This window comes from Artemia franciscana, chromosome 3, assembly GCF_032884065.1.
Source record: "Artemia franciscana chromosome 3, ASM3288406v1, whole genome shotgun sequence".
Taxonomy (NCBI): Eukaryota; Metazoa; Arthropoda; class Branchiopoda; order Anostraca; family Artemiidae; genus Artemia; species Artemia franciscana.
Genome location: NC_088865.1, coordinates 53,370,821 through 53,395,155, shown reverse-complemented (window position 1 = coordinate 53,395,155; position 24,335 = coordinate 53,370,821). Strand labels below are relative to the sequence as shown.

Genomic DNA, 24,335 nt, shown 5'->3' with positions numbered 1-24,335 from the left:
CTTATCACTTTTGACTCTAAGAAAGGAAACTGGGACTTTTGATTTCTAATTAAACCAGCCAAATTTCAAATTTATATGACCACCATTTTTATTTAAACCTTAAATGGTCAACAAAGATAACTTGTAGTCCCTGCTCTGAGGGCCAGACTATAAGGGGCTATAATCCAATGGGGTACCTCCGAATTCTATGTGACAACCCTTTCCGTAAGAGGCTCATATGCCCCCAGGGCATAATTTCCAGAACCCTGACGGTTCTGGAAAGATTTTAATCTTCATAAGACAAAATTACTTGACCTTTCAACTATGCTGAACAAAATGGGTTTCTCAAAATTTTGATTGGATGTATTTGGGCAACAAGTCCTTTCAAAGTTTCTAAGACAACTCCTTCAGTAAGAAGTACCCTTGCCTGAAAGATAAAAAACCAAAAAATATAAAAGAAAAAAAAATTAACCACAAGCTGATTATTTAAGCACCGCAATTACGCTGCCTTTTGATCGCTTTGACTCTTGAAAAGGGTGCTAAAACTTCTGTTTACCAATCCAATGAGCCCCTCTGAGGAATTTACGACCACCCTATCTACTAAACCTTATATGACCCCAGGGCATAACATACAATCTTGGCCTGATGTTTGTAGAGGGGGGGGGGTGTCATCCTCAAAAACATAATTTCCGGCCCTTCCAATTACGCTGAACAAAATACCTATCTCAAAACTTTGATTGGATGTGTTTGGGGAAATGATAGTCTTGACGGGGGTGTTTCTCCTCCATTCTCTTTCGACTATAAAAAAAGTGCACTCTGCCTTTCAATTTCTAATTGAGTCCTTTTGAGGTTTCTACGACAACTTCTTCTATGTGAAGTGTCCTGATCTAAAAAAAATACAACTAAATAAATACATAATATATTGTGCCTACAATGCTCTCTATTTAGGCAGCGCTTTTGCACTCCCTATGATAATATATCTTTTCGATTCTATTTCCTTCTCATTATCCCTAGACAGGGATTACAACGCAAACATCTGTTTATAGTTTCCCGGATATCGGGTCGAAGCTCACGGAGCTTGCTGGCAGAATATCTCAGTCTACTTATAAGTATCTGCCCACCCCCAGAGGCCTTACTCATTTGCTTTAATTTCTTGTTCTTTCTGTTTTGTGTAGTGTTTGTTTTGTTTCTTTTATTGATACTCCGCTTTGATTTTTTGTAGCGGGTCAAAAATAAACTATTATTATTATTACAGGTTTCTTAAAATACTGTATGTCACCATGCCACTTGTCGTGGTCAAATTTCCAAAATAACAGGTTTCAATTAGACATATTACAGACAAAATACCTCATGAATCAATCAATAAACACATTTTTTTTATACTGTTTCAAAAAATAACTTTCTGTTACGTACATAAAATGCCAACTGAACACAGAAGTCAAGACTCCAATCGTACGCCTGTTTTATACGGAAACAAGAAAGCAGATCAAAAGGGTACCAGCAAAATCCAAGAGCTACGTGATGGGCAAGCACACATGCCTCAACCATCTTAAAAAATTAATTCTATCCACAGCAGAAGTTGATCAAAAAGGGGCATTGCGCCATAGCTGAAAATAGATGATTTATCTGATATTTGCTGTCGCAAGAGAGAAAAAAAAATGACATAACCACCTCCCGTCTGCCATCTACAGAAAATAGTCTATCTAAAAAACTGTTTAGATGGTAGAGACGAATTTCCGCCTTTTACAGAAATGAATTTTCGCCATCTACAGAAATAAAGAAGATTTACCTGATATTTGCTGTCACAAGAGTGAGGAAAACGACACAGCCGTTATTTTTCCTTGTATTACCGATATCATGTTTAAAAATATCCATCAGATGAGGAAGATCCTTATGAAACCTAAAAAAAAAAACAAGCTTCTTTCTTGTAAGTACTTCAATCGGAATTGTCACTCGGCAAAGAACAAGCATCACAGCATACGGATGTTATATTTTGCCTTATGTGAAATGCCTTTTGGCTTGTAATTTCATGTTGCAGTAATTTGTATGCAGAATTAGAGTAAAAATTAAGGTCTGCTTTCTGATATATCTGTTTTACAAAACAAATTAATTCACTACGCTAAAAAGTTTATTTGATCCGCTGTAGCAAGCCCTATTCTGTTTCTTTCTTGAATCGACAGTTTCTTCTGTATCAGAAAATCAGAAAGACTTTTCAGAAAAGAAGATATTGTTTGTAGATTCTACTCTCTGGAAAAATTATGCATCCTTATGGATCCTTCCGATTCCGAAACAATTACTAGGTAAGTTCAAAATTAGTTTTCCTTTCTTATTTCAGTCGACTTTCAAAAAATGAATTCGTTTTCTGCCTTTGTCTTTCTAATTGGAAAACCCTGCTGATTTGGTTTGGACACTGTTATCCTCTGCTCCTAACTCTTACCTAACCTGTTATAAATTACCTAACCTGTTATAAATTAATCCGCAGTGAAGCCCGTTGGATTAAAAGCCTGAAAACATACTGTAAACCTGGTCTAGGGGCAAATGATTTGGAAGAATCCACCTACACACTATACTTAGTACAGATTTGGATGAATTTTATGGCGTAGCTTTTCAGTCATCTCATATCTATATCTATAGCTTCTATATATATAGACAATATCTTTATTTTAAGAAAATCCTATGTCTTCAATAAAAAGGAATAACTGAGAAAAGTAAAAACTAAATCGAATAAGTCAATTAGTTTATATCTTTCGCATGATATTCACAAGTGTTTTATAAAAGTTAAAAGTTGTAGATACAAATCAAATTAAAGAAGCAGATAAAGGACATGCAGAAAAAGAAACAGGTCTGAAAGGGCTGATATATTTTAGCCCCGTGCATGATTTTTGGATAGACACATAAGTATTTTTTTTTATTTTTTTTTTTATAAACCAAAATTAGCAGGATTCTTTAGCACATACCGTTCTAGATGTTTTATTTCCCCAAAACGACTATGGAAATCAAATGGACATAGCATTACACGGCACGCGGCATTAAATCCGGAATAATATAGAAAAATTGGATAGCTGGAACTGATTATATTTTATGAAGGCGGAATTGATTCTCGGGAAAAAATGCAAAAATAAATTATCAGAAAACACTCGGAAAGGCATGAGTCGTAATGGTTACAACTATCTTAACAACCTAACTTATCTTACAGAAATATTACTGACAATTTACTGCAGTTGCCAAGGTACCTGAGGCCATCCCAGAAGATGGGACAGAACCACATTTGTCGTTGAGTTAACTGTTTGAAATACAGACAGTGAAACGGATACCCAAAAATATCCATAGACAATTCCTCCGGCAAACATCTAACTAATCCTACTCCGCCTTCCTAAGCGCCCATGTGACAGCATCATGCTTGACCACTGTCACCACTGTAGCTTCCAATATTTTAATCGTGGTTCGCAGACTTATCTTCCCATTTTTCCAAATATTTTTCGACTGTGAAGAAATACCCAGTGCCTTGGCTATACTACTTTTCACATATTCACTCCATCTACTATCTTTACAAACCAAGGTAAGTGAAGATTTTCACTTAATCAATTTTCTCGTTACTCAAAATCTCTTCTTCATCTTCATTTAATCTTGGCATCATAAACTCTCGAAACTCAAAAATGATTCATTTTGCAAACATTTTCATTTAGGGCCTTAAACTACTGGGGACAGGCAGCTCATGTACTCACACTTCCACAACAATTCATTAGATTTAAGTAATTTCATAAGGAGAACCCGTTGTTAGCTGATTGGGTGATATTTTTATTTATATCTGAAGGTACTTATGTGGAGTCAAAGGGGTGAATGGACTAATTAGGTATTCCATATACCCTTACACAAATTTTTCATTTGAAACTGGATGTTATATGAGTGTTTGAAAGTTAAATCTGTCAAAAAATGTGCATGATTTTGTCTGTGCCCTTTTTGTTTTTTTTCTCATTTTTGTCGTTCCCTTTTGTTGTATCTTTGTTGTGTACAGAGGGTAACAATAAAATATTATTATTATTTAAGAATTATCGACGCTTCTTGACTACTAAGGTCCTTGCGTCGGCCTTGCAGTGTATTCCTGCAGATATTATTATTATTGATATAAGTCTAGGAGAGTTTCAAAGTTCATTTGGTTTCATGCTCTCCCACAGCCTTTGCCGTGTTCCTTAGGAAAAGTCCTTCAAAATTATACACATTAATGGGGATTGAACGCAACCCTGCTGAAATCCTTATTTAATAAGAATGCATAACCTTGGTTTCAATCTATTTACTGCGGCTAAACACCTATTCTTGTGACAAAAAAAAACCCAGCAAAATCTCAAATATTGCTACGAGGTCTCACAGAAACAATCAGTTTTTTAAGGGAGCTTGATTCCTTCATCCCAGAGCACGTTTCTTTCCTGCATTGAAAATCTATAATGCAACCCAAATTGTTCACTTGCAAAACATACTGATGAGTTTCATGAGTTTCACTAATTTCAGAGAGATACCAATTAGTCCTAATTCGGGCAGAAAGGGAATCTTAGCAAGACGCTCTCTCTTAGAACCTCATAATGGGGCAAAATCTAACAAAGAAACGGTCATAGTTACCAATCATACTCCACTGTAAAACTACAAGACACACAACATCTGCTCTCAAAAGGTACTGCAACCCCCATGATGTCCAAGGTAGAGGGCATTAAGTTAAATGAAAATAGGCAGAGAAACCAGAATAATATAAAAAGCTGGATAGGTGGTGTTGGCTGTTTTTCTCAGAGATTAACTTCAGTTTCCTCTCTTACTCCTAGTTAAATTAATTAACCCATTAAGTTTAAACTCATATTTGGACCTGTTTTATTTTTAAACTCATAAAGTTAATTATAAGGTTTTGCAAGGACGAATCGTTACAAAATAAATCCTAATAGTCAAATCTTTAAGACACGGCCATGCTTATTTTGATATCTTTTTTTTTAATAATCTAAAAAGAAAAATAATAAATTAAATTAGATGTAAAAGAATGTTCAGAAAAATCATTGGGTTACAGTTTCTTCATAATTCGTCAAAATTCGTCATAATCAAGAATACTGGTTAATTATTAGGTAATCTGAAATAGGTAATTAGCTATTCGCCAATTTGAACATTTCAGCGTTTAAAATTAAACTTATCTAGATAATTAGCTTATTTAAAACTGAATCAGGAAAATAGTTATAGACTAATTTGAATACTCAAGCATTAGAATTAGCATTTGAAGATCTAAAATTAAATTCAGTACCAATACTACTAGAACTAATCGTCATTAAGGATAATGAAACATTAGATAATTTGAACTTAACTATTAGCCGAATTCAATATTTAATGACTTGAAATTGAACGAATTGAATTAAACAATTAGCAAATTGAACCAGACCAAAACTGAGTAACACAAATAGATATTGACTAATTTGTATATCGAAGGTTTGAAATTGACTATTTGAACATTGTCCTAATTAAGAATTAAATAATACATTTTTTTTCAACTGAAAATAAGGAGCAACATTAAAACTTAACGAACAGAAATTATTATATAATAAGGGGGTTCGCTCCCTATTCAATGCCTTGCTCTTTACACTTAAGTTTAAATTATGTTCGTATTCTTTGCGAATGACCCCTAAATCCCAAAGGCCATTTTATTAGAATAAATACCTCTTTTAAAAATAATGAAAAAACCTTTTTGATTAGGGGCCAACCCCTCTCATACACGTAATAACTTTTGTTCTTTTTAAATTTATTGCTCCTTACTTTCAGCTGAAAAAAACTTTTTTTTTATTATTTTCTGATCGTTTTTAAATAATGCTGGAAAATCCGGTGCCTCACTCGTAAAAAATTCCCTTCCTCCATTGAAAGATCCTCCCACGTAACCCCTTTCCCCCAACCCCCCACAAAAGAATACCATCTGAAAACGTCAGCAAACTTCCCGATAACCAATGCTATATGTAAACAGTGGGCAAAGCTCATAACTTGCAGCCATTCCCCCAGGGATTGGGGGTGATTTCGTCACCCTCAAAAACATAGTTATTACATTTTTAGTGTATGCTGAACAAAATGGGCATCTCAAAATTTGATCAGGTAACTTCTGGTAAAAATGAGTGGAGGAGGGGACCTAGTTGTCCTCACAATTTTCTGGGTCACTTAAAAGGGCATTGGAACTTTTAATTTTCTTTCGATTGAGCCTTCTCGCGATATTCTAGGACCAGTGGGTCGATAAGATCAGCCCTGAAAAACAACAACAAATAAACACACATTACTGATCTTTCTTCTAGCAAAAAACACAAATTCCATACTTTTTACAGATAGGCGTTTGAAACCCCTACAGTCTGGTTCTCTGATACGCTGAATCTGTTGGTGTGATTTTCATTAGCACTCTATGAATTTAGGGAGTTTTTCCCCCTTTTTTCGAAAATAAGGCAACGTTGAGCTACAAGTCGACGCTTTAAAATTTGGCCTCGGTTCCACCCTCAGCCAAAATGGAAAGCCAATCTTCTTTGCATCACGCTCACTAGACTCTGCCGAGCAGAACTACTCGCAAATAGAGAAGGAACTTTATACTATCCTTTTCGGCTGCATACATTTCCACCAGTATCTCTACGGCCAAAATTTCAAGGTCGTCTGTGACCACAAACCCCTGCAAGTAGTCCATAAATAGCCCAATATCAAAGTCATCACCAAGACTGCAGAGGATGCTTTTAAGGATTCAACCATACGATCTCACAATAGCATTTCGCCCCGGCATGGAAATTCCCGTCGCTGATGCGCTGTCACGGCTAAACCTTCCCGAAGAAGATAAGAAAATGGAAAAAGAAATAGAATCATACATTCACTTCATCATATCTCTTCTACCAAGCAGCAATGCCTGACTCGAGAGACTGAAACAAGAGACAAAATCCGACCCCCAGTTAGCTGAGCTTGCCCAAGCAATCCAAAAAGGTTGGCCATCTTGCAGAAGAAACCTCCCTGTAACGCTCACCCCATTCTGGAACATCAGGCATGAACTAACAGTTGTAGACGAGATCATAATGAAAGGAGATAGCTTGGTCATTCCAAGAAATTCACGGAAAGAAATTCTTAGCTGCATCCATTCGTCACATTTGGGTATCGAAAAAACCAAGCAACGAGCCCGTGTAATAGTTTTTGGCCTAGAAGGACGAAAGATATTGAAGAATTCATCAAACACTGCCCTGCATGCTTCATTAACCAAAATTCCAACCAAAAACAGCCCTTAATGCCACACAGCATACCTCATCTACCATTGAAGAAGGTCGGGTGCGATCTTTTCTACAAGAACGGAAAATACTACATCATTACTGTTGACTATTACAGTCACTTTTTTGAAATCGATATATCGGGAGAAAATACAAATTCGCATCACATAGTATCCCGTCTTAACCCAGATTTCGCACGCTACGGAATCCCTCGTACCCTCATAACCGACAACGACCCCCAGTTCACATCCATGCTATTCCAGAAGTTCATTGATCATTGGGAAATCTCTCAAACCACATCATCCCCGAACTTCCCTCAGTCAAACGGACTAGCAGAAAGAACAGTGCAAACAGCCAAAGATATGCTTATAAAAACAGATATTGCAGGACATGACTTTAACTTAGCGTTGCTGGAGCACAGAAACACCCCGTTTGATGGTCTAGCATCCCCAGCACAACTGTTGATGAGCAGAAACCTAAGGTCAGTCGCTCCCTGCACTAAACAACTTCTCACACCAAAAACCATTCACCATAAGCGATTTCGACAAAATCGGATAAAACAACAGTCACGCCAAAGCAAATATCATGACAGACAGTCAAAGGAACTAAAACCTTTGCGAATTGGTCAAACGGTCCGAGCTCAAATTCATGGGAAACTTTGGCAAGCCGGAAACGTTAAAAAAGTAGCTGTAAACCCAAGATCGTACATAATTGAAACAACTGATGGAAGAACTTACCGACACAACAGGCGACACATAAAAACACTGAACCAGCAACCTCAATCACCAGACCTTGCAGACCATGATGAGGACAGCCCTGAAGCCGAAACTTCACCTGCACCTATAAGCCCATCATCAATAGCCCCCGTCCCACCTGTAACACCGATAGAGACCCTTCCCCAGCCTATAAATTTCGAGTGTAGCTCAGCACTCCACACACTCCTTCCAGCACCAAGCACCGTTCGCCCAACCCAAGAAGAACCCCGAAACTCCCCATACATAACCCGTAGTAGCCGGCTTGTGAAGCCGATACAGAGACTTGACATGTGAGAAATTCCCTAAACTATGTGTAGTAAGTGACAAATAAGTTGTGAATAAGTAGTTAACTTATAAGTGTAGTGCCATATGGAAGAACCCTTGTTTAGTTAGTTTAATGTAAATGGTCAAATTTTATGAAAGTTTTGTACCAGTCATCTAGTTTGGAAAGGAGGAAGGATGTAACATTCTAACTCACCTTTCTATTCTGGGTGACTTGGGTTTCTAGCCCTTATTCAAATAAAAGGCCATAATTTTTACAGCTTTATCTGCAGGAACAAAGGAAAAAAGCGATAAAAATTGTAGAATTGATGCAATAAAATATATCGAAACCTTTCTAATCACTAGTCAAATTAATTTGGCCGTATTTTAGGGTGACAAGAGGCCCCAAACCCAGGTTATGTCGACTGACACAGCATATACTCAAGTTACATTTTATGGAATAATATAAAACAAGTGACGGGTATAGAACAAATGACAGATAGAAATTTATCAGGTTTGCTTCTGTTTTAGACACATTTGATGAAATTAAAATTAAATGTTCTGAGCTTGTTTTGCAGCGACAAGAAAAAAAACCATAAAAATTATAAATTTCATAAACTAAGATGAATTAAAAACTTTCTAATCATGAGTCAAATCAAATCAGTTGTTTCTAGGTTGACAGGAGGCTCCGTCCCCAGTTTGTGTAGGCTGACAAAAGAGATACTTATAGTATAGATTAGAAATGTAGAACACTCTAGAGACAAGTCTCACGATTTGTCGCATTTTCGCAAATAAGCGTCCCTGACACTTACACTGTAAACTACCCCTTTACACCGGAACCTGTATCTAACATAAGTCGGATCTCTGGTCCTACTTTTAATGTACACAAAACCCACGTTGAATGTAACTCCTTGGAAGGGGTTAAGGGTATTAACACAAAGAATGATGGAAGAAGAAATAGAAGGTCTAGTCGAAGTTACAAGTAAAAGTGATAGCTTGACCAACAATTGACGGATTCGATAGAGAAGAAATAATGGCTGAATATGGCGGATATTTTTTTTATGAATTATCTGCATTGCATTACGTTATAAGGGCTAAAGGATTATAGCTATCACAGCAATGGCCCCAGGCCTATGGTATACCATTTTTATAAGGCATGTTAAAAATTAAATACAAATTACCTTGTCAACTATACCAAATTTAATAAATCAGCAGACTCAGCAGAACTATTTTATTAGGAAAAAGCAGTTTTTACATATTTTTGTCTTCTCGGCTAAAATGTTGATTCAATACTAATCTAGTTTTATATTCACTCGTTTTAGGTTTCCGGGCTGAGATTTTAAGATTATTTTTCTTCCCACAAGTAACAATTTTCAAAATATGAAACAATTTTGCAATGTTTCTACATTTTTGGCACATAGCCAGTTTGAAGCTCCCCCCACCCTCCTAAAACCCAAGCAGTACTTACGTGTTATAGCGACCACACTTTCTTCCTGATCATTAATGAAACCAGTTTTCTGTGTCCACTCAGAAATTATCAGCTTAGCCTGACCAAGAGAAACTAATTGCGGGTATGTTTTAATTAGATATTTCATATATAGAGGTGGTTAGGTTAAGTATTTGATATGTGTTCTGGGCGGCCTGCTTTTTCATAATTCTCAGTTATATTTTCCTTTATTTTGTTACTAAAGTATTATATTTTCATCATGTTTTGGTATATTTCATTGGAATTTACCTAACTTCACTCCTTTGGTATGGTCGCTATAACACGTAAGCACCCCCAAGTAGGATACATAGAATTTAGCACAAGACATTCTTGAATACCAAAAAAGAAGCGAATCTTTTATGCTATACATAGATCATTCATTGCTTCTTGATAAGAGATAATCACCACATTCAACCACCCATTGTATATCTTGGAGAGCCATGTGTACCACAGTTCCGTCACGCGTGGCACAGTCCCACAACACTTGACACATGCCACCTTTTGCAAGTGATTTCTGAAAGTCGGTACCCCCCCCCTGGTCACTTTTGGAGGCAACGCAGTGGTTGATTACTTGTTTTTTATCTGAACCAATTTGTTTCTATAAAACTATATTATAAAAAGCACCCAAAGTATTAGCATGCACGCCAAAATGCAAGGTAATTGAAAAACAATATCTCACTCTTATTAATCCAATACTTCTATGGACACTTTTTTTTTATAACAGCACGAAATCATTCAGCGATTCAAGAAAATGGAGCTCAGCACTTACCTAAAGGTACATCGCACAAAAGACATGCAGCTGCCATTGCACCAGCACTTGCACCCTAAATTCGCTCAAGAAGGAGATGTGGTGCATATTTTCGAAGACAAGCCGCAACTCCAACGTGGTAAATACCCATAAAACCACATCCAGCAAATGACAAATTCATCTCAGCTGTAAAGAAAAACTTTCATAACTATCTCAGAGGTATATATCCCTTACTTGGAGGGGTGGGTCTAAAATCACCAAAAATGTATTATTACGACATTTTTTTAAACAGTATTCATGTGTGATTACCTTTTATAATGAAACTGAATACCTTTTTAGCCCTTATACATTGAAACAGTGGAAATTAAAAGGTAGCCTAATTACTGAGTTATATTCAAAGAATTAGTATATCAATTCATTATCGCACTGTTAATAAAATTATTAGTTCAAGACAATAATTAAAATGACTGCCCAGAGACCTATATGTTTAAAAATTACTGTAAATGAACAAGTTATAAGTCAAAAGATAAATTGACTGTCAGTTCTTTTTTTACTTTTATGCATACATTAATAATTAAAGCCTCAGTAAGTCCCAAGACTGATTTAATTACGCAGGATTAAAACCTGACTAAATCTTCTCCAAGGAATTCTAAGAAAACGGAGCAAGTTCTTAGAAAATCTTAACCGACATTTGGAATAACTTTAAAAAGATACTAAAAATTCCAGCTCAATCGAAGTAGACTAGTTGAAGTGCAAGTGACTAGAACTCTACAGCTGTTTCTAGAGAAACATGATGACCAGCACTTTGCCTTCATAAAACTCAGGGTAAATATTTTGCAGTTCATATAATTGACTACCAATAAAGTGAACATGCCACTCGATGCCTTTTTTTATGTTCTTTAGAAATATAATAATCGTTTCTATCACAAATTCAAATTTAAGCCTTTTTTGAGCTCTTAAAAATGACGAATTTTAAATTAAAGTATGCGTTATCGGTCGTTTTCGACAAAATAATACTACGTTTTCTCAGGGCTGAAATTATTTATAGTTCGGTTAGTTGGATTAGGTCAAAAAGTGCTCAAATTTGAATTTGCGATAGAAGCGGTTATTATATTCGTAAAGAACATAAAAAAGGCATCGAGTGGTATGATCACTTTAATGGTAAGTCAAGTATATGAACTGCGAAATATTTACTAAAATAAGTATGAGAAAGCTGGACACAGTGGCATAATTCCGTCAAAATCCTTGGGAGGGGGCAAAGCTGGAGCCTTTACCTCCTAATCAAGACAAAATGACAGTGAAAAATGAAAAATGATCCATATAGTAGGCAACCACAAAGGCAAAGATAAGCTAAAGAAAATTTACCTATTTCTCTGGATGCTTGAACTATGCAGTCTTACCTTAGTTTTGACAAGATTTTTTTCCAGAAACAAAATTTCAGCAGGGGGGTATCTGTGAACAAACTAGGATATAGAGGGGATGTTGCCTCCCCCTGCCCCATGGGAAATTGCGCCCCTGGCTGGACAACACATCTAAGAGGGATTTTATAACTTTAACCAATTTTTTAAAGCTATTTGGTCAGTAATTTGCTAGTTTGTATATCTCAGGGGAAGGAGGGACACCAAGGTTAATTTTGGGTTCAGCACCACCAACCCTAAAAAACAACAACAAAATAAAACAACCAATCATAGTGATGCAACCTAGTTTCTCTCAATTAAGAATTGGTGGCAATGAGTGCTAGCCTGGTAACCTGTAGGCCATCTGTTGGACAAGCCCACTGTGGTCTGTTCGTCTCAATTTTTTAAGTCATTACAAAGCGAGTCTACAATGCTGTCAACATCCTTTGAAAACTGTGAGGAGAACAGGGTCATTTGAAGCCCCCTCACTAATCCTAATCAAATTATTCGAGAATACGGTTTCGCATCGTCAGAAGTGACTCTCGGGCAAATTATTTTCTTTATAAGTTTTTGGTATATATTTAAAAAAATCTCTGCCTAGGCCTTTCCTAGAAGATGAACATTTTCTAGGCGAATAAAAAACTTAGGTATGTAACAAATTATCCTATTGTAATTGTAGGACTACCCCAAGTAATAAATACATAAGTTATGAGCTTACAAAAATAAAGCAAATTATAAGAGTAAACTCAATCTAAACTCGCATTTCTTGTTTTAAGTGTTTTATTATTCAAACTCAGGCATAAACTAGTTGTAAAATAACATACGAATCTTCTGTCCTATTCTGTGTAATGGCTGAGGTATGTCTATGACGCCATTCTTGTTCCCCAGCCTATTGGCTGAATTCAGAGGCGTGCGCATTTGGAACCTGATTTGTTTAATAGGAACAAAAAAGATTAATGAATGAGCCTATGTTATGAATTAAAAACAGAACAAAACAATATTGGCACTGGTTTTCAGGGACAATAAACTACGTCAAAGTTGAAGTATTTGAAATTGTTGAACCCACTCTTCCGATTTATTAAACATGCTGCGCCAGACTAGATTCTTTAAATTTGTGCAGAAGCTTCAACATTTCTGAGCCCTTTAGTGGAAATTCTTTGATACCCCCCCTATCCTACAGTCAGGCCGTTTGAACATCAGGACCAGATATAAGCTCAGTGGGGGATAGAATGAGGGGTGGAAACCCTAAACATAGCTCATTAAAATTGGAGTTTTTTCAGATCTCAGCCAAACTTGTTCGACCAATTCAACATCTGTGAGGAGAAAAAACGATCCTAGTCTTTTGTCATCAAAAATGGGTCGTCTGATCTCAACCAAATTAGTTGGAGATTCCGAGGTAATATCGTGATTGTACTTTTTGGAAGTTCGGCCTCTAAGGGGGTAAGTTGGGGTCTTTCTACTTTTGCCACCAGCTTGTCTACCAGAAGGTGACGTTGTATCCCAATCAACCTTGGTGTAAAGTAATGTTTGGTGGCATATGTTTTCCCATATTTGTAATAGAAATTTAACTGGAAATTAAAAATGGGGGGTTAATGGGGAGGTGGAATGTAACTGAAAATTAAATAAAAAACAAGTTTTTCAGCCCCCTTGGAAAGAGAGAGGGGTTTCCTGGCGCAATTTAAACAAAAAAAAAATCAGAAATTAAATTAAAAGACAAAGTTTTTTCAACTGAAAGTAAGGAGCAGCACAAAAACTTAAAACAAACAGAGATTATTCTATATATTAGAGGGGTTGCCCCTACCTGAACACTCGTTCTTAATACTAAATTCGTAAGGCCTTTTAAAAATATCTTCTCATTCAAAATCAAGAGCTATTGTGTTTGAGTAATCGTTCCTAAACAACCAGGACAAAAAGTAAAAAATTGAGTGTGTAACTTAAGCAAGTAGAATTATTTCTGTTCATTTTAAGTTTTAATGTTGCTCTTTACTTTCAGTTGAAAAAACTCGTTTTTTCAGACGTGTTTTTTTTCTCGATTTATGTCAGGGAATTCCCTCCCCTGTGTAACATTTCTCCTGGAAATTTCCTCCTGACGGAAAACTATCCTGTTGAAAATACCCTCTTTCTCTCATAAAGTTACCCCGAAAAATGTCCGTACATTTCCGAGTAACAAATACTATATATGGACAACATGGTCAAATTACGTAACTCACAGTTCTTTCTTCAGGGACTATGGAGGGTCATGTCTTTATCAAAAGCATAGTTATTGAGGAGGTAATTGTATGATTTAGCCCCTACCGAGTAATCTTCTAGTATGTTTCTCTGAAGCTCAGTCCTAATGAAATATACCTAAATATCATAAAAATATAATACTTTAGAAACAACATATTTACACATTAGGGAGGGGGGGTAAAGTAAAGAGGGTTTGCATGCCTAACTCGTTGGGTACAATTATTCTCTATATTATGAAGTAAGAATTGTTTTCTAACTTCAAACTGTCCAAATACTTTAACCCCCCTCCTAATGTGCAAATATATAGCCCAAATTATATATTTTCCATCTATTCTGTCACTTTTCTTTGTTTTGCCTCGAGCTAAGCTGAAAGAAACTTACGAAAAATAACGATTCTATAATGTGTCAATGGATGAACAACTTGAGCGGTAGGGCCTATATCATACAATCACCATTGGACCTTTCGAATATGCTGAATCAAATGACTATCTTAAAATTGTGATCGAATGGGTTTGGGGAGGGATGGGCATGGAAGGGGGGCCAGCTCTACTTCAATATTTTTGGCCATTTGAAATGGGCACTAGAACCTTTGATTTCGTTCGAGATTTCGTTCGAATGAGTTATCCCCCAATGCTCTAGGACCATTGGCTCGATACGATCACTCTTGGGATGAACATAAAAAGAACATGGAAAATATCAAGAGTCAGTTTTTTTTAAACAGTTTTTGTAAGCTCCGAAGCTGTAATTTATATTAGATTTAAGTTTCTACTTAACTCTTTACTTTTGTCAGAAAATCTTTTTTCCTTACATTAATAATGAAAGGAAGGTTGTGATTGAACAGAAGGAGAATTCATTTTATGGATGAAGGAGAACAAATTGTCAAAGATTGAAATTTTGTGACATCCGTCTGAGGCCAAACAAAAAGCAGGCCGTCCCCAAATGGAGTGGGAAGAGTTTATAAAAAAGGATTTATTGGTTGTTTTAAGTTTGAATTATTGTAGGATTTAACGTCTGCTCTTCTTGCGGCTCCTCACTTTTCTTGCAAACTTTGTTTTCATTTGTTATTAAAATTAATAAAATAAAAACAGTGCAGAAAAAGATTTGTTTGTACCATATATGTTTGCAAACTGAAGTGGAGGTTGCCGGAACTACTATTTGGAAGATGAATGTTCACATTTTCAGTGCTGACATGAATTCCAGAATAGACATCTAAAATAACTAAGCCGCTAATCCAGACTGGCTCCATTTATATCCACTGCCAATTTTTAAGTCTTGTCGGGATTGAAAAGCTACGTTCGGCAGACACAACATTCACCGTGAGCTAGATGAAGATATTAAGCAGATCACTAAATCAACGATGTACGTCGCCGCCACAATGCTTTACCAGTTCCTTAAGTGAAGAAGGAAGTAAACGTCTCTGCTCTTGCTGCATACTTGTGACATGAACTCATACTTACCAACAAATTTTCCCTTCTTTTTTTAGCTTCACTGACACTTGTTTAATGCATAAATATATGCTTGCCAGTGTAAAGTACTATGTAAATTGTATAACAGAGTCAACAAAACTGAACAACAAGAATGATATACATTCCCATCACATTACTTAACTGGTTCTTCATGCGAAGAAGGAAGCATTGCTTTTGTAGCTGACACAAGTAACCCAAGAACCTGGTCTTTTTAAAAAGAAATACCTACAACTGCAAATTTTTCAGTCGTAAGCCACATGACAAATGAACGGTTGGAATATAATATTATAGAACCTTTTCATAGGCAGCGCAATAGAGGTGCTTAAGCAAATAGCGATGTGGGCATAATGTGTTATCATTATTATTATTATTTTTTTTATTATTTTAGATCACGGCACTTCGAGTCAGAGGAGTTGTATTAAAAACTTTGAAAGGGGCTCATTCGATTCGAGATTGAAAGGGTTAATGCTCTTTTTAATAGTCGAAAGTGATTGGAGGGCAACTAACCTCCTCCCGTGCCCACCATTTCCCCAAACACATCCAATCAAAATTTTGAGACAGTGATTTTGTTCACGCAGTTGAAAGGTCCGGAAACTAAGTCTTTGAGGATAACAATCGTCCAGAGTCCTCAAAGCAAGGGTTGTTACGCCCTGGGGGCATATAAGGTTTTTATAGAAAGGGTTATCATAAGAAATTCTAAGGGGCTCATTGGACTGGTAATCGGAAGTTTTACTACCCTCTTTAAGATTCAAAGTGATCCGAGGGTAGATACTCTCCAAACACCTCGTATTTTCCCAAAATGCATCTGATAGAAATTTTTAGATGGCGAATTGTAGTCGTAAAAACTTCAAAAAGGGTCGTTCGATTGCAAATTGAAAGGGCTAGTGCCCCTTTTAATAGTCAAAAGTGATTGGAGGGCAACCAGCCCCCACACCCACACCCCCTTAATTCCCAAAACACATCTAATCAAAATTTGGACATTGCCATTTTGTTCAGGGTAGTTGAAATGTCTGGAAATTATGTCTTTAAGGATGAGAGCCCCCCCCCTGAAAGCCCTCAGTGCAAAGGTTGTAAGTTATACCCCGAGGACATATAAGGTTTACATGGAAAGCATGGTCGTAAAAACTCCGGAGGGGGCTCATTTGATTGGAGAACTAGGATTGGAGAGCAGACGTGAAATCCTACAATAATTCAAACTTAAAACAACCAATAAATCCTTTTTTATAAACTCTTCCCACTCCATTTGGGGACGGCCTGCTTTTTGTTTGGCCTCAGACGGATGTCACAAAATTTCAATCTTTGACAATTTGTTCTCCTTCATCCGTAAAATGAATTCTCCTAGTGCAAGAACTAGGAGCCCCCCCCCCCTGAAAGCCCTCAGTGCAAAGGTTGTAAGTTATACCCCGAGGACATATAAGGTTTACATGGAAAGCATGGTCGTAAAAACTCCGGAGGGGGCTCATTTTAATGGAGAACTAGGTGACATTTAAGATGAGAATATACGCCTCGAGGGGTTCTGATGTACGGAGGATTCACCCCACGTTTTGTTGCACGGAGTAGCATAGTGGCATGAATAAGAGCATTAAATGCTTGTTAGCACAATACTTTCTCTTGATTTATCAGCATCAGTATATGCGGTTACGGCAAAGGACAGAGCATGGGCACAGCCAAGCCGTGGCTAGAAACCAAACTGAAATGTTTTCTTATTTTTAGCAGACTACCAGATTTACTAGTGTAAATCTGCTGGTGACGGTCGCTATGTATGTGATCGAAATATCCTGAATTTTATCATTGTTTTTCACTGTCTAGTAAAAGGTTTATCCCTGTTTGAAAGGAAATAATGGGCAGGGACAGAGGCGGCTGGCTCCAATCACTTTGTACTCTAAAACAGGGACTGAAACTACAAATTTCCAATCAAATGAGACTCCTCTAAAGCTTATGGGAGCAACTCTTCCATAAGACCTTATATGACCCCAGGGCATAGCTTACAACCCTTACCTCTGGGCTCTGGGGGGGGGGGGTGCATCAACCCTGAAGACATTGTTATGTGTTCTTTGGACTATTTTGAACAAAATGAATAGGTCAAAACTTCGATCAGATGCTTTTGAGGAAAATAGGGCCTGGGGAAGAGGGACTAGTTGCCGTCCTATCACTTTTGACTCTTAACTGAGAACTCAGCTTTTAATTTCCAATCATATGAGCCTCCTCTAAAGCTTATATGACCATCTCTTCCTTATAAACCCTATGTCCCCCAGGGGTATAACTTTGAATCCTTGCCCCCTGGCTCTGGGGTGTTATATCAACCTCAAAGGCCTTATTTTATAATTTATGGGCTAGTTTGAACAAAATTTCTATCTCAAATTTCTATCAGATGCATTTGGAGAAAAGAGGGTGTGGGGGGGGGGGGGGGTGGAGGCTAGTTTCTCTCCGATCATGTTGGACTCTTAAAAGAGCACTAGAAATTCTGATTATGTTCAACATATGTTTACATTATTATGTATATGTGTCATGTTTGATTATGTGCTCTTAAAAACGACATTGGAAATCCTGATTATGTATTTATGTATCTCATGTATATGTTAATAATGATCAAATAGTATAACTTAAAGCCCTTGTCCTGAAGGCTGCGGGGAATTGTCGTCCCCAAAACCATTATTACAATACCTTTCAACCATGCCGAACGCAATGGCTATCTCAATTTTTTTTCTTGGGGGGGGGGGGTTGATTGGCCTGTAATCACTTTTGACTCTTAAAAAGGGCCAAAAAGTGTCAATTCCCAACCGAAGGAGCTTCTTTCAAAGTTTTTACAACAACTCCTATACGAAGTGCCTTGGTCAGAAAAAACAACAACAAATAAATAAATGAATAAATAAATAATATTTTGTGTACACATCGCTTTTTACTTGGGCAGTGCCGTTGCGCTGTCTATGAAAAGCCATTTTACTCAGTTATTCCGACATTTGAGTCATCTCCCTAATTTCATAGGCTAGAAACGAAACTGAAATAATTCCTGATGCAAAATCATCAGTCGACGCGTTCATGGCAATGGACAAAGCATGAGCACAGTCGAGCTGTGGCTAGAAACCAAACTGAAATGTTTTCTTTTCTTAGCAGATTAGAAGACAAACTAGTGTTTATCTGCAGGTGATTGCATGTGCAGGTCGATGTGTATGTAATCGAAATATCCATAATTTTTATCAGTGTTTTTCACTGTGTAGTAAAACGATTTATCCCTTTTAGAGCAATTATTTGTACAAGATATGGTTTGGAAAATGAAGGGCATGATGGGAGAGGGATGGCTGCCCTCCAATCACTTTTTACTCTTAAAAAGGGCACTAGAACTTCTAATTTCCAATCAAATGAGCCTCCTCTAAAGCTATACAACCATCCCTTCCATTAAAACTTATATGCTGCAGGGAATAGCCCTGGGTCTTAGGGGGGTATCAACCGTGGAGGCATTGCTATATGTAATTTGACTATTTTGAAAAAACTGGATATCTCACAATTTTGATAAGATACTTTTGAGGAAAATAGGGCGTCGAAAAAAGGGACTAGTTACCCTCCTTATCACTTTTGACTCTTAAAAGAGAACTCAGCTTTCAATTTCTAATCAAATGAGTCTCTTCTAAGGCTTGTATAACCATCCCTTCCATAAAAAAAACTTATATACCCTAGGGATATAACTTACAATCCTTGCCCCCTGGCTCTGAGGTGTTGTGTCAACCGAAAAGGCCTTATTATATAATTTATGGACTAGTTTCAACAAAATTTCTATCTCAAATTTCTATCAGATGCAGCTGGGGAAAAGAGGACGTAGAGGAAAGGAGGGGGGGGCTAGTTTCTCCCCGATCACTTTTGACTCTTAAAAAGGGCACTAAAAATTCTGATTATGTACAACATATGTTTTATGTTATTGTGTACATGTGTCATGTTTGATTATGTGCTCTTAAAAGGGACATTAGAAATTCTGATAATCTATTTGTATATGTCATGTATATGTTAATAATGGGCAAATAGTATAACTTAAAGCTCTTGTCCTGACGGCTGCGGGGACTTGTCGTCCCCAAAACCATAATTACTGGACCTTTCAACCATGCTGAACGTAATTACTATCTAGTTTTGTCTTATAATGTGAGTTGTTTTTATTTATTTTATTGTTTATATATTTTTTGTCGTTGTTTTTTAGTCGTCATGGTTTTTTCCTGATGTCTTAAAAAAGTCTGAAATTGTCGGTTTAAAAATTTTTTTCCGTTGAGAAAGGCTCCCGGACGTGGGGCCGAAATATTCGGAGTATTTTTATGTTTTTGGTTAAAGTGCAATTTTTATCTTTTATTTTCGTTCACTGCTTTGTCGAAATTAAAAACCCGTTATTTTGCTGCTTAATTTTTCGTAAATGGAAAAGCAGTGTGGTCGAAGAATATAATTTGGCATATAAGAAGCAGCATAACCAATGATCTTCAGCAAGACCTTGTCAAATCTTCGAACATTCGTAGGGAAATCATTCCGTGGTTCCAGATTCTCCGCTGATTATTGCAAATGAATTTTTCTTATCATCTCCCAGTTTGTGCTTCTTGAAGGGTACCGGATATTAAGCAAAGAAATCGTAACATGCAGTACCTTTTTGATGACAAAAAAAATAAGATAGTATATCAATTACTTCGCAACCTAATGATAATTCTGATGCTTTAAATCTGTTGAATGGATTACTACAAATCTCACTGTGAAAATGCTCGCTTGACCGTCAAATTAACAACAATGACAAAATTTGTCTAAAATGAATTCTTGAACAAGAGATGCATTTTTCATCCTATATCCAGGGTTTTCACTCAGTCACCTTGTCACAGTTCAATTGGAGATTGACTAAGCTTTTAACCTCTCCAAGAGTTTTGCTTTTTGAGGACTGTATGAAAATCAAACTTCTGTTGTGAAACCCATACATTTTACATATATGCTTTTTTTTAAACTTAATTTGTGAGCCGTTGAAGGTAACCAAGAATATTTTCCAGGTATGAAGAAAATTAAACTGCGGGCCATGTTAAAATCTTTCTTTTTTCTGTGAAAGGGTAATACTGCACAAAAGTGAAATAAGAGTTTGACACAATATTGATCAAGCATGACTTAATCAAGTCTGATTTTTGCCAGCAAAATTTGTTTTCGTTGATCCTCGATCCTTTTATTCACCCAAATTGAGCCCCTTAAAGGATAATTTCTTACTCCTTAAAGGATTAAAAATCATAATCAAAGAATAAGATTCTAGGATGCTAAAAATGTTTGAACACCTGCAATGGACTAAATGAAGCTTAATTAAGTACTCTATTGCCAGAACTGCTATGAACAATGCAAAAATCACCTGCATTGCATAAATGCAAAAAAAAAAACAAAAAAAAAGACTTCAAAAACGACAAGACTTCTCTAAAATAGATTCTTGAGCAAAATATGTATTTTCATCCTATAGCCAGGGTTGTCATTCAGTCATCTTGTCACAGTTCAGTTGGAGATTTGACTTGTCATTTTAATTTTTTCCCTTTGATGTTCGTCTTTTTGTCGTGTTTGCTGGGCTTCATTCCTATTTTTGTTACACCGAGGGCAACTCAGCGATGGTTTTGGTCAGGAATTTGATTATTTTTGTCAAAAGATAAAATTTTTACTCGTTTTTTTATTGCCTTTCTTACTACTGAAGGCGTAAAACCTGAGCCAGTCCAACTATTACTGACGTAAAGCCTTGGCTGATTGGTATAATTGCTTGTGAAACGTAGCTCAAGGGATCTGGGGAGTGATTGGTTCAGCAAACTAACGAGACAAATCTTAGAAATGAATTAACAGTAATAACAGTAGATGACCACTACCACTACCAGCTACCAGCATAATAGCCAACTTAGATTAGATATAGAGATAATATTTCTTTTCACAGAATCTACCTATCGTTTTTACATGTTGCCAATCTGTGAAATACAAAAACACATTTTCTACAGGGGAGCCTTTGGTATATCTGTCGAAAAGATAAGGTTTTAAGAAAAGTCAAGTTTGCCCTCTTATGACTCTGGCTAACTGAATAAAAATAGACAGATAGTCTTATGGGGGAGATGAACATTCTTTTGGCATTCTTTCGGAGCCGATGACATCTATATAAATAGGTTCTGAGATCACGCTTGCTATGCATGATCTACGGAAAAACGAAGAACAAAAAAAATGAAGAAATAAAAAGACAAAATAACAGTGAGGAAATTGTTCAGTCCTCGAATAACAGAAGCAAATCAGAAATTTTGGCAAAAACTTCTGCTAGTCATCCTCAGTGTTCAAAAACTAAATCATTTGCCACCAGAAAATCAAACTAACCCTTCTAAGCAACCTTTAAAGGTTATCCTCGGTGTTTTTTGTTTGTTTTTCTTCCACTTTTTTGTTCTTTGTTGTTTTTTTTCATGGATATTTGCATGGAAAAAATTCTGCAAATCATTATTATTAAACTGAAGATGTAAATCTTCTGTCGTTTTTTCGATATCGAAGAAAAAATTTCCCTTTATTTTGAAATAACCGCAATTTTTAAATAGTTCATTTCTTTATATTAGAAAAAACAACAAGTTTTTTCAGCTGAAACTAAGGAGCAGCATTAAAACTTAAATTAAAAAAATAATTCTGTAAGTTTAAGGGGGGGGGCTCACTTTCCTCTGTCCCCTGCTCTATATTCTAAAATTGGTTAGTATTAAAAAAAAACATCTTATTCGAATTAAAAGGCTCTTAAGTTTCAAAAGTCGTTCTTAAAGAATTAAGAAAATAAATAAAACTTTAACGTAAAGAGTTATATATTTAGCAGGGGGCATTCCTCTCATACAACGAATAATTTTTGTTCATTTTAAGTTTCGAAGATGCTCCTTATTTTCAGTTGAATAAACTTGTTGTTTTCTAATTTTATTTTTCGAATATTTTGGGGAAATCTGCCTCCTCCTCCATTCCGATTGTTTCTCAAATTATGCCGGTTATCCCCCTCCGAGAAGAAGTATTCCCTAAAGACCTCACTCCTTCTCATTGGAAACTTTTCCCCGTGAATAAGTCCCCCATGAAGAATCGCAAAAAATCCCTTCCCACGCAGAAAAATTTCTTGGGCAATCCCAACTGGTCTGGAAATTGTCCTTGCATCATTCCCACGAAACATCTCCACATGGAAAATGAGTCGCAAAAAGAAAGTAAGACAAATAAAATGAATTTCAAAGAGGAATTCTGGAAAACTCCACCATGTAGAATTTCACCTGGAAATTTCATCTTCAGAAACTTCCCTCCCGACAAAAGATTCTCCCCGTGGAAGATCTTCGTGAAGAAATCCCTCCTCCTCTAAAAAATGTCTGTATACACCCCAATAATATAAAACTATATGTAAACAATGGCCAAATTCATAACTTATAGCTCTCTTTCTAGAGACTCTAGGGGGTCATCTGATCCTCAGAGGCATTTTTATTTGACCTTTCAGCTATGTTGAATAAAATCTCAGAATTCTAATCAGATGACTTTGGGGAAAAATAGGGAGTGAAAAGAGGGATAGCTGCTCTCTAATCTTGTTGGTCACTTAAAAGGGACAATATAACAGTTAATTTTTGTTTGCAAGAGCTCTCTCCCAATCTTCTAGTATCATTGTTTCGATATGATCACCCCTAGAAAAAAAAGACACACATCTGTGATGGTTTCTTTTCTTACAAAAAATACGAAGGTCCACATTTTTGCAGACGGAACTTGAAATCTTTGATACGCTGAATTTGATGATGTGATTTTCTTTAAAGTATTTTGACCCTTTTAGGGGTAAACCCCCTTTTTTCCAAAATCACAGAGATTTTTCAGGCTAGTAGCTTTTGATGAGTAACATTAAACTTAATGAATTTTACTTGAGTTCATTACATTACATTCATTGCAAAATGAATTTCTACATGTATCTATCGTTATTAAAACTCTGTTTTTACAGTTTTGGCTACTATTGGACCGACTCGCTCCTTACTTACAGTTTGTTACCATGGACTGTTTTATGGCTTCATTCACTAATTACATTATTTAATGAATGATAAGTTTTTCTGTATAAAAACTTACATTTATATTGGTACCATCACTACTTATTTTGTACTCTTAAAGTAATTAATACACATTGGAACTAACTTGTTTTCACAGAATGAAAGATAAGAATAGGACAAAAAAAAAATAATAAAACACTTCTACAATTTATCATGATACCTTATCGTATTGAATAAACTAGCGCTATTATAGAATTAATGTCTGCAAATATCAACCTGAATATATATCAAACAGTTCTTTGTAACGAACTGTAAGTAAGGAGCGATGCTATTCAATAGTAAGTAAAACTTCGAAAGAACTGAATTTTGGTCCTTATTCAAAATATATAAATTTCACCAAGTTCATTACCACACATCAAAAGTTACAAGTCTGAGCAATTAATTGCTGAAAAAAAGGTGGGACCCTTTAAAACCGAGTGACCTTAGTTAAAATTGCACCCTTAGATTCAGCATATCTGAGAACCCTACAGTAGAGGTGTTAAGGTCCTATATAAAACTAAATAAAAAAAAAAGTTTTTTTTAACTAAAAGTAATGAGTTACAATAAAACTTTTCGTATTTTGTTTAACGTAAAATAATTCGTGTTGAACAAATCTAGCACTATTATTATAATAATATCTGCAAATATCAATCTAAATGTATATCAAACAATTCGTGGTAACGAACTGTAAGTAAGTGTCAACGTAAGTAAACAAACAGTTCAGTGTAATTAAGCAAACAGTT

At 36.2% G+C, this 24,335-nt stretch overlaps 1 protein-coding gene and 1 long non-coding RNA gene across 2 annotated transcripts in view; one reads left to right on the top strand and one right to left on the bottom strand.

Moving 5' to 3' along the window:
- LOC136025409 (phosphoinositide 3-kinase regulatory subunit 4-like) overlaps positions 1-24,335 on the top strand; it is a 419,187-nt gene that overhangs the window by 283,849 nt on the left and 111,003 nt on the right. The gene's annotated exons all lie outside the window — the stretch shown is intronic.
- LOC136025406 (uncharacterized) lies at positions 1,767-23,723 on the bottom strand. Its single transcript, XR_010617085.1, has 3 exons — positions 23,633-23,723; positions 10,492-10,656; positions 1,767-1,879 (listed from the first exon to the last, which is right to left on the bottom strand). It is a non-coding gene; the product is annotated as an uncharacterized LOC136025406 (long non-coding RNA).